The 16,948-nt window shown below is 41.2% G+C and overlaps 1 long non-coding RNA gene across 3 annotated transcripts; it reads left to right on the top strand.

The window, feature by feature from the left end:
- The first annotated feature begins 14,710 nt into the window (after nt 1-14,710).
- On the top strand, nt 14,711-16,239 carry LOC111583586 (uncharacterized). Of its 3 annotated transcripts, none has more exons than XR_008599587.1 (3): nt 14,711-15,036; nt 15,233-15,395; nt 15,485-16,239. It is a non-coding gene; the product is annotated as an uncharacterized LOC111583586 (long non-coding RNA). The 3 variants fall into 3 exon arrangements; XR_002747432.2 differs by having other exon boundaries at nt 15,233-15,384; nt 15,455-16,239; XR_002747431.2 differs by having other exon boundaries at nt 15,233-15,384.
- Nucleotides 16,240-16,948: the final 709 nt, after the last annotated feature.

A 16,948-nucleotide genomic window follows, 5' to 3' on the forward strand; every position in this document is an offset into this window, starting at 1 on the left:
AAATAAGCAATGATCAAACATATATATCAGGTTTTAATGAATGATCTCACCTTGATACACATTAAATAAGGAAGCAAGTGAAACCTGGAGGTGCTAGCAGGATTACCGGGGGAAACCGCCACAGCTCATTGAGGTATATGTTTCGATGCCAGTTAGCACTAAAGAGGATCTCCATGTAGCCTCTGTGATGTGACCTCAGAGCAGGTTGCCAGGAGTGATTTGCTTAGGTTCAAGTGGTGGGGAATGCAGGGTTGTGGGTGCAATAAATCATGGTGCTTTTCTAGCAAGGAGAACCACCAGTATCCACATAGGATCTTCTCGGTGAGAGGGGGTGACATAAGGTCCAGGTGGCTATGGACTAGTGCACCTTGTGAGACCTGCATGGATGATATTGGAAGACCGATGGAGGGTGCCACTGAAAAACAGTAGAGTTGAATTCTCAAGGTGTTTTTGTGTTTGTATTTGAGTTGCATGGTGGCTAGGTTGTTAGCACCATCGCCTCACAGCCAGAAGATCTACAGTTTATGTCCCAGCCTGGGCCTGGGATCTTTCTGTGTTGGAGTTTGCATGTTTTCCCTGTGCAGTGTGGGTTTTCATTGGGTTCTCTGGCTTCCTCCCACAGTCTAAAAATATGCTGAGGTTAATTGGCAATTCTAAATTGTCAGTAGGTATGAATGTGAGTGTGTTTGGTTGTCTCTCTGTGTAGCCCTGTAATAGACTGGTGACCTGTCCAGGGTGTCCCCTGCCTTCACACTAAGTCAGTTGGGATAGACTCCAGCCCTCCCTCAGCCTTGCAGAGGATTAGGTGGTATATAGATAATGGATCGATAGACGGGTGTGTTTATATTACGTGTTTTCATTATGTGCTTTGATGGCAGTGTGTGTATGTATCTAAATGAAACAACTGAGCATTGTATCAAACAATTTTCTTCTTGTTATTGATGAAGTGTCAATCTCTGGTACATACATTTTTTACAGAGGCCTAAACACTAATACACTCGTCAGTATACTGTCTGACTGTGGCTGATCAGATTTCATTGACAGCGACAACTCCATCAGTCATCACATGCAAGGCAAGCATCAGCAGCTTCTTATTTGAATATTACCCAACTTAAGATTTGTTTGGAGAAATCCATCCATCCATTATCTATACACCGCTTAATCCTCACTAGGGTCGCGGGGGGTGCTGGAGCCTATCCCAGCTGACTCGGGCGAAGGCAGGGTTGTTTGGAGAAATGTCTGGGATTTCTCTGAGCAGTGCCCAAATGAAATCCATGAGAAAAGCGAGGACAAAAGCAGGGATTTAGCTGTCATGTGAAACAACCAAAACAATGCAGCTTTGCTGTGTTCCTCACTGCTTATGCAAAAACCTAAAGAAGAAAGCAGGGCTTCAAAATCTTGAAAGAAATAATGCATAACATTTGGAAGTATGCCATTTCACTGTCTGGCAGAGAGAAATTTGTTAGCTCATCACTTTGTAACTTCTTGTACAAACAGAACATTTTATAAGTGTTATAAGTGCAGGAAATGAGGTGAGACAGGAGTTGCAAAATACAGGTCTTTTATTTGCAGAGGTACACAGAACAGGACTACAAAACTGAACTGGAAAACTACAGCCGGAACTAAAGCACTGAAGCAGAATCCTACAGATTCAGACTGATTCAAGAGACTACCTAGTGGGCTGGCGGAATACAGACAGAAGCAAAAATAGAACTAACCCACAGAAGGTAAAGCTAGAATAAACAGAGAAATAGAAACTAACCGGAAAACTATGAACTAGTTAACAGATTCACAGAAGACTAAGTAGTTTACACGGAAGAGTGATTAATACTCACGGAATGCTCGAAGCACTAATACTAACCTGAAAGCCAATGACAAGAAAACACAAGAACTAAATTCTAAATACACTAAAGACGGTCTAAGCCTAAGAAAAGCTGGGATGCTCGGACAGAGTCTAAGCTGAGTTACTGGCCAGGACAGGGACTGAGGTTTTGAAGACTTCTCACCAAGATGCAGGGAGGATAGGTTGCCATGGTGTGTGCATGACGATGACGATTCCATGCTGGGAGGCTGCGGTGACAGGTTTGGGGAGAGGGACGCCAGAGGTGGAGGCAGTTTGATCCAGGTGAGGGGAATCTGGGTTGTGAAGCCAACACTGGTGGAAGGAGCGCAGAAAAGTTGTTTGGCCAGATAGTCGATTGAACCAGGTATACAGGAGCAGGAACAGGTGGGATCCAGACTGGAAAAAACAAAGACAAAATTACCAAGAGTTTTCAGAAATACAGAGTGGCTGAAGTGAAACAGTGCAGAAGACTTGCCTACCGATCGTTCACGGTTCGGAATGGTGAGTGGCGTCTGATTTTATTGTAGCAGAGATGGTCCTGATTGGACGAGTTCCACTTGCTCCTGCCTCGGCTGATGCTGACTCCAGATTGTGATCACCTGCCGCTGCAGCCTCTGTGCAAAGCACACCTAAAAGAAAACTAAAAGGGTGGGGGCAGGAGAGAGCACTATCGAGACTCCGCAGAAGCGGGCCTGACAATAAGGTATTAATTAGTGAGTTCAGAGAGTTAATGGATCATGTTATGTTTAATGGGGCTTGAAGCTTTTCATCCTTGTTCCCAGTCTTAGTGCTAAACTAAACTAATCTCATTTTGTGACTTTATAATTATCATGCAGACATAAGAGTGGTATCAATGTTCTCGAAGATCTTTAAGAAAGCGTCTTTCTTAAAATGCCAAACTTTTTCAGGATGATAGCATCATCATTATTTACATTTTAGGATGCTGATCTTAGAGCCTCGTTGATGTTACTATGAATGTACATACTCAGTAAGGTTAATTTATTCTGCACATTTTTTATTCTATGTTCTATATTTGTTTTGTGTTACACCTAGTTTCCAAATATTATGCTTTGTGCTTTATATTTGTAGGGCAAACAAATTAGTGGTAACTACACTCTGTTTTTACAAGGACATGCCTGATTGACATAGTTTGAAAATACTCATGACAAGATGGCATTAGATACAAGTTTATCAGTAATATTTGTATTAGATCAAATAACATAAAACGGATAGGTACACATCCCTAATAATTTCTAATGGCTTATCAATGTTCTCCGCTTCTAGTATCTCTTACCCCTAATTGTTCACAGTGTTATCTCAGCATGTATGGTCTGTATGGCTCCTTCAAAACACAGCAACAGAGTCATCAGTCTGCCACTAGCTCATCATATGAACTTCAGCTCATCTCTTGCTCACTTCCCAGCCAATCATCTCTGGCTGTACTGTGAGGAAGCCAACTGTACTTCACTGCAATCACATGAAACATCTACAGTAGAAATGTCAGAGGTCAATTTGAAAGTGATGGAATGGAGGCAGAAGTAGAATGCAGTGAATCGTATCAATTCAATTTCACAGCAAATGAAAAAAGAAAAAACTGAAAGATTTGAAAGGTTGGAGCATTTTTTATTGACCACAGCAATAACACAGTGGTACAGCTGATATGTGCAACAACACCAGGCTTTCATTTTTATGTTAAAAAAAAAAAAAAGAAAAGGTATATTGAAGGACAAGTAAGTGATTTAGAAGTGCAACGTTCATGTTTTAGTCTGCATTCATAATAAACAAATGTTTAAAATAACTGAATTAAGAATATTCATGTCTGTAGCCAGTTAAATTAAAGTGGCTCTGCAATGGCCTGTTTGCTTACTGTCAAGTATTGATAATCACTGTGGTACATTACAAGTAACTATATGACTCTGACCTAACACTGCCTAAAACAGAAAGCAAGACTGAAGACGTCTCGCAAATAGCAGAAAATTCAGTTCTCTAGAGATTGAGAACTGAAGTATTAATCTTTTACTATGGTAGAACGTAAAGTGCATATAATCAAGCATTGTGCTTAGAAAATGCTATTAGTTTACTCTACTAAATATATGATGTCAAGCAGTCACACTTACTTTTCAATCTGGAGAAGAAGTTGATTACAACTGGGGTTCCATAGGTTACCACTAATGATTTAATTGACCTGCGAAAGCAATAGTCACAAACTGAAAACAGACTGGTCCCGGAAAATAGTGTCCAAGATCAATTTAGGTGTGTTGAACCAGCTCTCACCCAGGAAAAAATGGTATGAGAATGGTACAACTGGTGGTGGGATGATCATGATTAACGTCAGCAAAAATGTTGTCACTGCCCTTTAAAAAAAAGCTAGTCTGAAGAAAAACAAGAAGAACCATGCATCTGTATGGACAAAGACTTTAAAGACTTTGACATCAGTGGCATAGTGTTACTTGATGGACAGGTACGCAAGGGAATCATACAGGGGACAAACCAGGCTCCAACAACATAGAAGGCTTTCTTGAAAATTGCAGTGGAAGTCATGAAAAGAGCTTGTTCGGAACCTTGAGCAAACATTCAATTCACAGTGGGGGCAACAAATTTGACGCTTTCTTTCAGGTATGTCATCCTGAGCTTCCTTTTCTTGGGCATTGTTGCCTCTCATCTCCCTTTGAGATTCCTGTCGCCATCTATTATGATGGCGATAAATGGATATTATTATTTGGGGCAAATTTTACTATGTAGTCAAAAATAGTGACCTGGAAATGCGGGAAAGGGAGCAGGGAGATGACTGTCTGGTTAGTAATCAAAACCACCATCTATCACAGTCCCACCAAAAAGTGGCATTTACTCATTCAGGTGATATAAATGAGTCTGGAAGGTTGGTGATGTACTGACTACTCTCAGGACTAACTGGTTAGCTAGCTTAGGACAATTACTTAACTCAGTTTATTCATAAGGCATATTTGTTAGAATTCACCAACATATTTGTATTTCAGGGCAGATGCCAAATATTGATATACTGGTTATTGTTAACAAAGCAGACCAATAGATTGCCTCACTGGATGTAGACTTCTTCTGTAACTATTCCATTTATGTTGTGCATTTTATGTGGGATTCTCCTCCCCTCCCACCATCTGCATGCAGCTGTTTTACAGTTACATACAGATGTAATAAAGCAGAAGTCTGCCTGAAACACAAATAAGACCAAACATTTTTATTCCCCTATAGAAAAATGGTAATGCGGTGCAGCCAAAATATCTGGGTTATCTGAACTGATCAGGGGGCATAGGTTGAATAATGCTAACAACATATGCAAGTAAAATCCAAAGCAAACTAAAATACAATTCCAGCATTTTAAACTAAACAAATGTAAAATAGTTACAATTTTGTGTATTATTTCTGTATTATTTATTTCTGTTTACTGAAGACATGTACATACAGCGGCATAATTTTCCTGAAATTGGAATATCTCTGTTGTCATTTTTTCATAACTTATGTACTGAATTCTAAACATAATGCAAGCAGAACTGAACAAGAAAACATTACACTAACCAGGCACAAATATGCAGGCTCGATGCTTAAATGTAATTATCTAGATATGAAGAAGCAGAAATATAGGGACTGTCAACAGTGTTCTTTGGAACTACTCTTTACTGAAAATAGTCACCGTGAAAACTGATGACACAGAGCTGTAGAAATAACTAAGGAGATTGATTCAACTCCACTGTATTTCAGTGGCATAAGAAATCCAATCACAGCTATCTCAGCACAGGGGCAGATAAAATGATGAGAAAGGATAGATACCACTAGAGAGAAGTAAAAGGTGTGTTTTGAAGTCTGTCCTTGTGTGCACACCAGTGTTTACAGCATGTGTACATGTGGCTATATGTTCCTACAGGACCTCAGAGAAAATCTTTCCCATTTATTTTGTGGCAGCAGATGCTTGCAGAGTGCAGCAGGAGCATGTTCCTCTCCACCTTGTTACTCTGTGACCTGTTTTTTTCTGGTTCGCAGATCTGTCATCAGCTACACCTGCACCAGGCTGACATTGCCCAGGGCATTGCCGTTTGGATGACATGGCCGTTTGAAATCTGATATATTGGTATTCCTGGACTGGAGGATGATATTTCTGAACTGAAGCTGTCAAAAATGAACTGCCGTGAAAAAAAAAATGTACCTCAGGTTTTGTAGTGCATTTTGTATTTTACTTATTTATCTATTTCTTAATTTATCTATTCATTTGTATTTTATATGGGAAACTTTTCGACAAGTTTTCACCTAAACCCAGGCTAATGATAATGTCATGGGTTATCAAGTCTTTCTGGGAGGATAAGGTTTGATTCAGAAATGCAGAACAAACTGTGAAATGCATTTAATGCAATAAAAAAAACCAGCAAAAAATATTTACTATTGACTGTAACATCTCCACAGCATATCTTCACTTTTCTGGTAGCTGTCCAAAATTCAAAAGTGACGAATCATGTCAGAGGTGGATAGCACTGACTGGCTGATAACCAACTTTATTTAGAAGTCAGTCTCCTTGGGGAAGACTATCCAAAGTCCAGTTGCTTTCTGTTGAGTTATTCTTTGTATCGGGATTTGCACACCTGCAGCAGCTTCATGTGGGCGAAGGTCTTCCGTTTGGCTGCATCATTATATTACCTGCCACTGAATTATTCTAAACCTTCTATTCAAAATTGATTTAAAGAATGGTGTTGTGTAACTAACCTGAAATCACTGTCTTGGGGCAACAGTCCTCCCGCCTCCTCCATGTCCTGAGCCTCCTACTCTCCAATGCCAACAGAGGTCTAGTCAGAGTGGAGCCATTACCTCCACCTACCACTTACTGTTGTGTGAGCTGAGGTAGGACCACCAACCCCTGAGAGAAAAACTGCTGACATTGCAGTCATTACAGGATGAAGTGGGTGGTGATGGATGACTTTAAAATCCACATTCTAAGGTCAATAGCAGAAAAGTAACATATCATTTTAACCCCACGCTTTGCACAAAGTGGGCTTTAGCTACAGGAAGGTTTCAGCAGCTGCCCCCCGTCCCACAGGAGATTGCGGTAGGAGATGAAACAAAAGGAGACGGTAATGCTTTATATACGAAGGCTGTGTGCACTGTGGCCCAAGTAGGATAATGGACCCAGGTCATTGATACTAAACACTGTTACTTACCTGAACCAGAGGGACCACACTAGACAGTGAAGAACAGATTTTTAGACTTCCCTTTCTCTCCACACAAAGATCTGCTGATGCTGCAACGTCTTCGGAGCACCCTGCTTTGCTCTGTCCTCCAAAAGCCAGTGTTGAGTCTCAATCATCATGTTGCATTAAAAATCTGTTGCATATTTTCATGTGATTACATCCTCTGAGTGACGCCTATTTATTTGATGTTGTAATTTAAATTGTAGCTTCTGAGGATATATTGGTCAAACTTTTTTTTTTTATGTCATTAGCCAGCAGCAAAAAGATTTGCTGCTGGTTAACCCCTTACTGCAGCTGTAACATTTGAATCTCACGTTCTGCTTTAACCCCCAGTCGTTATTGTTAGTTTTCACAGCTCCGTCTGTCTCCTGCTCTTACTGTCTCTGTGCCGACTGCACCCATCCTGCCATTAAGATATTGCTGCTCTGTGTTTTGACATGCTCCACAGCCCTAATACTGATTACAGCATCCTGCCGGATCACATTAGGCCTGCATGACCACTCTGCTGTGTGTGTGTTTGTGTGTGTGTGTGTGTGTGTGTGTGTGTGTGTGTGTGTGTGTGTGTGTGTGTGTGTGTGTGTGTGTGTGTGAATACAGTATTGTATGTACAGGAGCTATAGCCACCACACTCACCACTGCCATCCAATACCAGACAGCTGCATTGTGCCAGAAAAATCCAGCGAAGAGCATCTCATTCTGCATGTTGTCCCCTGTGAAGGAAGATAGCTCTTGGCATCAGATTAATGCGGCGAGATAATGCAAAGTGTGTGTGTGTCCATGCATGCATGTGTGCGCATGAGTGCGTGTTTGTTTGTGTGTCTGTGCGTATATTGAGTCCTTTGTTACTTGATAAATGGCAGTAGATTGGTTTCAATGCCAAAGCACACATATATACATACCCATGCACAAACAGTCCCTAACTCTTGTCATCACATCATTTCAAGGGCAGTTCATGCTCGACACAAACTAGTTAATATAAACTGTCATCTAAACAAATGTGTTATCTACCTCTTCCAGACAAACACATCTAAAAGACAGTGGGTTGTTCTGAGCTTTAAAGGTCCCCTTTCTAAGGCATTACCAGAATATCCTTTTTGTCCAGTAAGCTGTGAGACCGTCTGTGGATCACGAAATTTACGTCAAGCATACTCTTGCAGAGGCATTACTTTACCTTTAAAGACCACACACCCACTACAGTCAACCGCCAGCATGTAACTAAATCTCAAAATTAAAAATTACCTGCCTACCAGTTAGTAGATCAACTTGAACAAGGTGAACGTGATTGGTCATTTTAAACCCATATACCATGCTCATTAGTGTGTTCTGGACTACAATCAGAACTGCTGACTACCTGCACACATAAATAGCATTAAATAAAGTAAGCGGTATTGGATAACCAACTGTTGCAGAATGAAATGGATCAAATTCTGATAATAACAACAGTAATTTCACAGGATTTGTATGTATTCACTATCTTACAGCTGCTTGTTTTTCAATAACAATGGTGTGTTTCACGACAGTTTGAATTATGTGTTGAATACGGAAGTTGTAGTAATATAATTTGTGTGGCTTCAGCACATTGCATTGGACCTTCTGTGTCTGTTCCTGCTTCCCAAAAAGCACTGTGTAAATACATGTGACACATGACATGCATCAACACAGATGATAGGCAGTCAGTGACAGAAACACAAAAATAGAGAAATAATTTTCTAGCGAGGTCCTCTGCATAGAAGAGGCTCCCAGTTACCTCCCATCTCCTTTTTATCAAGCTCTCTGTCATCTTTCTTTTTGGACAAAGCTCTTATACTTGACAGTACCCACACTAAGCAAACAGTTGCCTGTCCGGTCCTGCTCTCAGAAATTCTGAGGAGCCACCTTTTGGAAGGTTTCTTTTTTTCCAGAAAGAAATATGGCTCCCAACAACACCAGATCTCACTGCTCCCCAGCACTGTGAAGGTCCCAACACCAAGTGGAAATCCCAGTCAACCAGTCCTGCATCTTGGCCATCAAGACTGCAGACATACCCAGCTCCAGAGTCAGAGCCTGCAGTTCTCACTTAGGTTCCTGATTCTTCATTCCTAGCTTGGCTCCATCTGTATCTGTCCCTGTTTTGCCACCACTGGTATATCAAGGGGCTCCATCTTTGTTGCTCGCCTCCTTCCCAGCCTCTTTAGGGGTCCAGTCTCTTATCCCATCGACCTGTACAATCGACAGGGGACTGTAAAATCACACTCAGGAAAACCACCTTCAGCCAAGCCGTCTTCTCATTCAGAGCCTCACATCAGTGGAACTCAGTGCCACAGTCAGTCAGAGTCCCTATCATTTCAGTCATTCAAGTATAAAGCCAAGAAATGGCTTATTAACCAAAGATGTGAACATTGATTGACTGATTCGTAATATGTTTTAACTTGCATTATACGCTGTTTTTCTTAGTATTGTTGTTTTATTTATTGTCATTGTTTTATTTATTTTAGGATGCCAATTAACAACAGGCGGAGGGACTACCAATAGAAACTAGCTTTTCTGCTAACTCGAGGGCATTTACATTGCAAGAGGGTTTTCATCTCCTCAACCACCAGCCTTCAGAGAGGTTCCATTTCTTCCACCACCGGCCTCCGGCCCAGAATTCAGAAAGGTTCCATCTCCTCGCTCATCAGTACTCACCCATCCATCACTTGGGATAGGTTCAGTTATTAAAGATAGGTTAATGTGCTGAAAAACAGAATATACTTCAACACAGATTTACATGTGTCAGGTACAACCATGAGCCAAAAGGTTTTGATCGCTTACAGATGAAGCTAATTAAGCCTGTAGCAACGATGCATCAAGGTGTGAGATGTCTTAGGTGAAAGTTAGCAGTTTGTCTTGCAGTCAACATGTTGGATGTGGGAGAAATATGTGAGTGTAAAGTCCTGAGAGACTCTGAGAGCATCTCTCAATGTGCAAAGCTTGTAAGGAGCCTTCAATCAGCAGTAGTATACACAATGAATGGTCCAAGGAGCTATATTCTTTGTTGTTTCATGTAAAATTTACATTTGGGATGAAATGTTTGAAAGACAAACATATGCACTGATGAGCCAAGAATTCTGACTACTCACAGAAAAACTGAAATATTTTGATCACCTTTACACAACAATACACATCAAGGTCTGCAATACATGAGACAGAGAAATTAACTGTCACTTCTCATAATAAACATGAATGAAGTGAGGAAAAATTGGCAAGTGTAAATATTTTTTCTGAGAGACTTTGACAAGAGGAAAATCTTCATGACCAGATGACAAGGTCACAATGAACCACTAACAGGGTGTCAGGGGATGTGCTGGATCAAACATGATACACACTGCTAATATCTTCAGAGGTGTTGTGAAGTACATGTCTCATCAGGCTGGCTGTTTTAGTGGCATGCAAAGCACCAATAGCACATTTGAAAATGGATCACCTCAGCAGCATTGAGGCTACCTTACTAACACCAACTTGCACTGTTAACTGGTCATCATAGCTAAGAGATGTTTTTAAAGTGGGTATTCTTTGCAATATATTACAAATCATATCTGTACTTTTCTTTTAGGTTTTCTAAAATATATCTACAACATGATTGCAGTGTTAAAATTATAACCTATACAAATGGATTTGTATTGCGTCCTCGGCCATCACTGCCAGTTGATGCAGGGAAACTTCTCAAACCCAAGTTCACATACAAATCACTTCACAGAGAATCCAGGAAAAACACGACACCAGGCACCTTGACTGTACTCAGATAAATGAATGCTTTATTTGGGCGTACTTCATACATATGCATTGTATCTTAACACATAATGCTCTAATTTTTATTGGCCTACCTTGCCAGTGAATTTGTTACTGACTGTAAGCTTTATGTACTAAAATTGTGAAAATCTTTCCCATGTCCATAGTTTGCACATGTATTCATTCATCATTATCACAATTTGAACAATCTGTCTGTAGATATATTTTCACATGTAGCATTTAAACTAACTGAGCAATCCATGTTTTAAGCACAATTCTACAACTATATCCACATGCTTTCAAGATAGAGGCCACCTTGACATCTGAGAAATCCACATGCAACAGAGAAAATATCAATTTTCCATCTCTGCAGTTTCTTTTTTTTATTGCAGATTAAAGGTGTATAAATAGTGTGCGGTGCCAAGACCATGCATAGTCGCCTTAATAACAGAGCCATAGGTTTCATGGTATCACATTGTCAGCAGAACTGTTAGCATTCCCTCTGGGGGCTTCTGTCTCTTTGAAATGGGTCTTTCTGGAAATAGGTTCCACAAATGAAGCAGGGAAAGTGGGTCCGGCGCCCATTTTTCTGGTAAATATGACCTGAAAAAACGTGGAATCAATGCTCATATTGCTGTGTTGTGGGGGAATATGCATATACTGTAAGTGGCATCCATATTGATTATCCAGCTGTTATATGGCGGAGGATATACTACTCCCTGTCTGTACTGCATGAATGGATTCACTTAATGGTTACAAACAATACAGTGTGCATGCAGCAGAGTTGCAAGCACAAGTGTAACTGGTCTAATCCCAGTGATGTAGGAGACCTGGGGACACATGTAGCCATGAAAGTTGGATATACAGTACCAGTTCTCATCTGTGTGCAGAGAAAAACAGCATGTCAGGATCCCAGACTCCCCGTGACACAGCATCAGATCCAGATTCAAATAAGAACAGAGAAATGCATATTATTGTTAATACATACACACAACAGTTTTTTTATTTTTATATATATATATATATATATATATATATATATATATATATATATATATATATATATATATATATATATGTATATATATATATATATATATATATATATATATATATATATAGAGAGAGAGAGAGAGAGAGAGAGAGAGAGAGAGAGTGTTATTTTTTGGCTTTATTCAATAGGTAAGTAGAGAGGCAGACAGGAAAGCAGGGAGAAGAATGGGAGGAGGACCTGCAGTAAAGGACCATGAGCTGGAATCGAAGCAGATGACAAGATGAACAGTGGCTCATGGGTCGCCCGCTCAACCTGTTGAGCTATCTGCTGAGATATTATACATACGTACAACTGTTGTGTGTACGTGCATACAGTAGGGGCTGCTGTCTTCTGGACAGATATGCGTCCATGTTTCCTTAACCATCACATTATTAATGAACATGCAAGATGCGATAAAAAATGCGCATGTAGCATGTGCAAGTAGCGACTGTCATTATTGCAACGCTACACTATTGACAGTGAGTCGCATGTTACACAGGTTTATGCAAACATGTGGCCATTTGCACGTTTCAGACACATTGAGATAACTTGTATCAATATTGAGATAAACACATATTTAAAAACTCCCATGTCAACAAATTCTGACCCCTCAGAACACTATCTGATCCTTCAGTTGTGCAGCATAACTTATCTAGTCTACATGATGCAATGCTCCTGCCTTTGGTGTTCAAAAACATCCATCCATCTGCTTCATCCTCATTGGGGTCGTGTGGGGATGGAGTCTATCCCAGCTGACTTAGGGTGACGGCAGGGGTCACCAGTCAATGAGGAAGCTGGAGTACCTGGAGAAAACCCACACATGCATAGGGAGAACATGCAAACTTCATGCAGAAAGATCCCAGGCCCAGGCCGGGATGCAAACCAGGGATCTTCTAGCTGCAAGGTGACAATGCTAACCACCGAGCCACTGTGCAGCCCCTGTTCTCAAACAGACAGAAGAAAATTACAAGGATGCAGCACTTCTTTTTTGTTGAATTGCTTTAGGTCAGTAGGAATGACCCACATCAATTTCCTGCTCATGTGTTTCTCCTAACCATCAAACTAATTTTTCACCAGGAAAAGATGTGCTGCAAGCTAGATAACTAAATAGCTACTGAGCTACAGCTTATGGGAAGTCATTTTACCACTTCATAGCTGAGGTTGAAAATTCAGAATGAAAATAATACATATCACCATCATTTTTAGTTACACGGTAATGTTTTCAGGATATTTATAACATCTTTAACATCAGTCTGACCTGCCAAAACCACAGTTAGAGATATCTGTTATTCAACATAACAGCTGCAGATATTTCAAATGTCATTATGATTAGTCTTAAATGTTGTTCATAATGCTGCCCTCGAAAGACTTCGTATTGGATACTGGTCCAGCAATGCATTTGAACAGTGTTAGTGGAAGCAATGGTGGTTACTGTGGTGGATAAAATGTTTAGAAAATGCCATGAAATCTAAAGAGGTAATCAGTGAGGAATTTGAGGAGAACAAGCACTTTTTAATGTGAGTCTTGTGGTTGAAATTAACCAGAAGGCTTTTCTGACATGGTGGCAAAACAGTGATTGCAGTGCCATAGAATCCTTAGAGAAGCCACCTCAGATTTGCCATAGCTTCTGACTTAACCATGATCTCTGAAAAGTCATTCAGAACTCGAAATCCAGATAGCTGTAATAGCATTTTTATCAGGCAGAACTGCAGTTTAAGATGGGCAGCACGCTTTCTTCACAGCTATAAGATCTCTGACCTGGGGTCTTTCTGTATGGAGTTTGCATGCATGCATATCTGCATATCTGCAGCGTGGGTTCTCACCAGGTGCTCCAGCTTCCTCTCACCGTTCAAAGACATGCTGAGGTTAATTGGTGATTCTAAATTGTTTGTATGTGTGAATGTGAGTATGACTATTTGCCTCTGTATGCAACCCTGTGATAGACTGGTGACCTGTCCAGGGTGTCCCCTGTCTTCACCTGAAGTCAGTTGGGACAGACTCCAACCTCCCCACAACCCTACAGATGATTAAGTGGTGTACAGATAATGGATGGATGGAATTGTACAACAACATTTAAGTTATCTGTAAAGCGCATTGCACAATCCTAAATTTAGGGGAAGTGAAGATATCTTGAAGTAGAATTATGACTTGTCAGAATCATACTGTAGATACCTAAAAGTGGAATCACAGATACCCACAATGGGAGTTGCAGATATATGTAGTGAGAAACCTCATACACATGAATAGTGTATGTCACAGACTCTACATCACACCCTTGTAATGATGATGTAATTTGTCCTGGAAGAATGAAGATGAGAATTTCTGAAATGTATTTTTGGACTTATGTCACAATAGAGCACAATTGCAGTTTAGTACATTTGTACTAAACTGCAATTATCTTCTACAGACAGAGTTTTATCCATTCTTGGGCTGAGGATTTAACCCTGACCGATGACCGAACCAAGTATGACATGACTCTGATTTCCACTCTTTTCTTGTGAAATTTTGTGTTGTCTGCACAGTGGTCTGTCAGAGCAGTAAGTCACGTTATTGTGATTGTTTTTACTGTCACCATTTGATCAGAAAGTGCAGATCTAATGGCAGTCAATGACAATTGACATTTTTGACTTATGTCCACATAGTGTTTTTTTATGTGCTAGAAGACATACCATGACCAAAATAAGCAGTTAATTCCATGGCTAATTATTTCCACCCTGATAGTGGTAGTACTCTCCCTCTCACTAGGTGTGTTTAATTGGCAGGTGCAGCTGGAGCAGGAGGCAGCAGGTGCACGACATCTGCAATCAGCTGATTGGAGCAAGCAGGTGGGAGTGTTTCAACCATCTACTCTCTGCACCATAAAAGCAGACCTCTGTCATCGTTCGACGCTGGACTGTGAACAAACAATTGTTAGTCTGCTCTCTGTTCAGTTCAGCTCCCTGTGCTTAGTACTTCAGCTAGCTCTCGTTTTTGTACTCATTATTCCAGCCTGGACTTCCACCTGCTTAAAGCCACTCTGTCAACCACCTCAAGCCTCAGCCGTCCGTTGCCTCTCCGGATCCTTCCCTGTTCCAGACCATCCACACTACACCTGGCTCTGGCCGCCACATGCACCTCACGCCGTCTCCTGCTCCAACCCACGCCACACCACCATCCTTCCCTGCACCTGCCGACGTCTTCCCCAGCTCGCCACTCAATTCCCTGTCAGCTAAGTTCCCTAATCCTGAGCCAGGCTGGTAGCTATAGTATATAGTGTATTAGATTGTTGTGTTTGCTTCTGTGTACCTTGTAGAACTTTGTATATTTACGCCGCTTAGTTCTGTCAAAGCCACAGGCTGTGATCAGTGGCAATGCTCACCCCTCCTCTGGCCCTGGTCTCTCTCTCTCTCTCTCTCCTAGGTGTGTGTTGGCACAGAGGCTTGGCAGCAGGTGTGGCTGATCAGTAATGAGCAGAACGCAAGCTGGTGGGAGTCATCTGATCATCTACTCCGGCTTCCCCATCAAACCAGACGCCACTCTTTATTCAACGGCAGGCCGTGAACAAACCTCCAGTTAATTCTGCGTACTGTTCAGTCTGAGCCTTTTTGTAGTTCTTGCAGTAATCCCGTTTTCTCTGTTTAGAACTGACTCCTGCTTGCTTGTGTCACCCAGGTCTCCTGTTACCACCACCTGCTTGCTGTCTGATTCCTCATCTGGCTGGATTCCTTGGCTTCTGCTGGTTTTCCGATCCTCCAAATACTCACTGTGCTCCTGAAGAATACACCTGTTGCCAGGCACGCTACTGTATACACCAGGCCTGCCACCTAGGATGCCTTTCACGCCACCTTGGATGCCAGCCCTCCAGTCTTCCTACTACGGATGCCAAACACACCACCACTGGCTAGCATAACACCTGGGAAAACTTCGTCCTCCCCAAGACTGGTCAGAACCTGGCCCCAAGTCAGACACTCTCCCAGACACCGTCAGTTAAGTTTCCAAGCCCTAGCAATACCAGACTTGTTGTTTAATCCGTTTACTTGTTTATGCTGTCTAAGCTAATTGGCTTTTCGTGTACTATTCTGTATAGACGCCTGGTTAAATATTGTATTCCTTCGGGTTTGTTTATCGTTCTTAGCTTTGAGTTAATCTTTAGTCTTGGGGTTTCTAATTCAGGATTGCTGTTGGTCTAGAATTATCTGGTTTGGTTGTTCCTGTTTAGTAGTTCTCCTGCCTTGGTGTTACCATATGTGGGTTAACTTTGTTTTATTTTTCCAGTTCTTGTAGTTTGTCCTTCTACCCTCTAGGGGTATCTAGATCAGTTCCGCATTCCACGGCTTAGTTCATACATCCAGTTTTCGTATTTCCGGTATGTTGTAGTTCTTTGTATTTTTCCTATGTTGTAAATAAAAGCGTTATTAAACTGTTCACTTGTCTGCCTTCTAATTTCCTGCACCTGAGCCTCTGTACCCACCGTAACAAATTCGGCTCCTGTTATCAGCATTTCTGGTTAGTGTATTTGTTAGTCTCTCCTTGCTAGTGGAGGCCTGGAGTAAGTGTTGCCTCGTTTAGCAGAGCATCTCGGATTCTCGTATATGCAGAGCAAGTTCCACTGTTGAATTATCTGCTTGTACCTTTTGTATAGTAGCTTGACTGCCAAGGTTTTACCTTCCGTGGGGTTGGCCCTCTTGCCTCTTAACTGTGTAATTCTTTGCTGCCCAAGTAGTGGGTTCTGTTCATGACTTCTACGTATTTGTGCTCTGGCTGTACGCCATTTTTTTGTAACGCCTTGTAGGTCCCCGCAATCTCATTAGAGGGTTTCGTTTGGTAGTTTTTGTTGCAATTGTCACTTCCGATTGTCATTCCTGTTTTGGGATTTGTAGTCAATTAGTTTATTGTTAATATATTGTAAATGCACTACAAATATCTTGAATGGTTTTGTCTCTCATTCCTTGTGACTGAGTCTCCATCTGAAACCATAACACATTTTTAAGTTGTCTCCACTTTTAGCCATGGTTTTTGTGCGTTTCCATAGATGTGGAGGACTTTACAATGCAGTGAAAATGAGCTCAGTGAGGGGGGAAAAATGTGACGGGGTACAAAACATCCATAAACTACTTTGAGTTCAGATAGTTAATG

This window comes from Amphiprion ocellaris, chromosome 18 (assembly GCF_022539595.1).
Source record: "Amphiprion ocellaris isolate individual 3 ecotype Okinawa chromosome 18, ASM2253959v1, whole genome shotgun sequence".
NCBI classification, from domain to species: Eukaryota; Metazoa; Chordata; class Actinopteri; family Pomacentridae; genus Amphiprion; species Amphiprion ocellaris.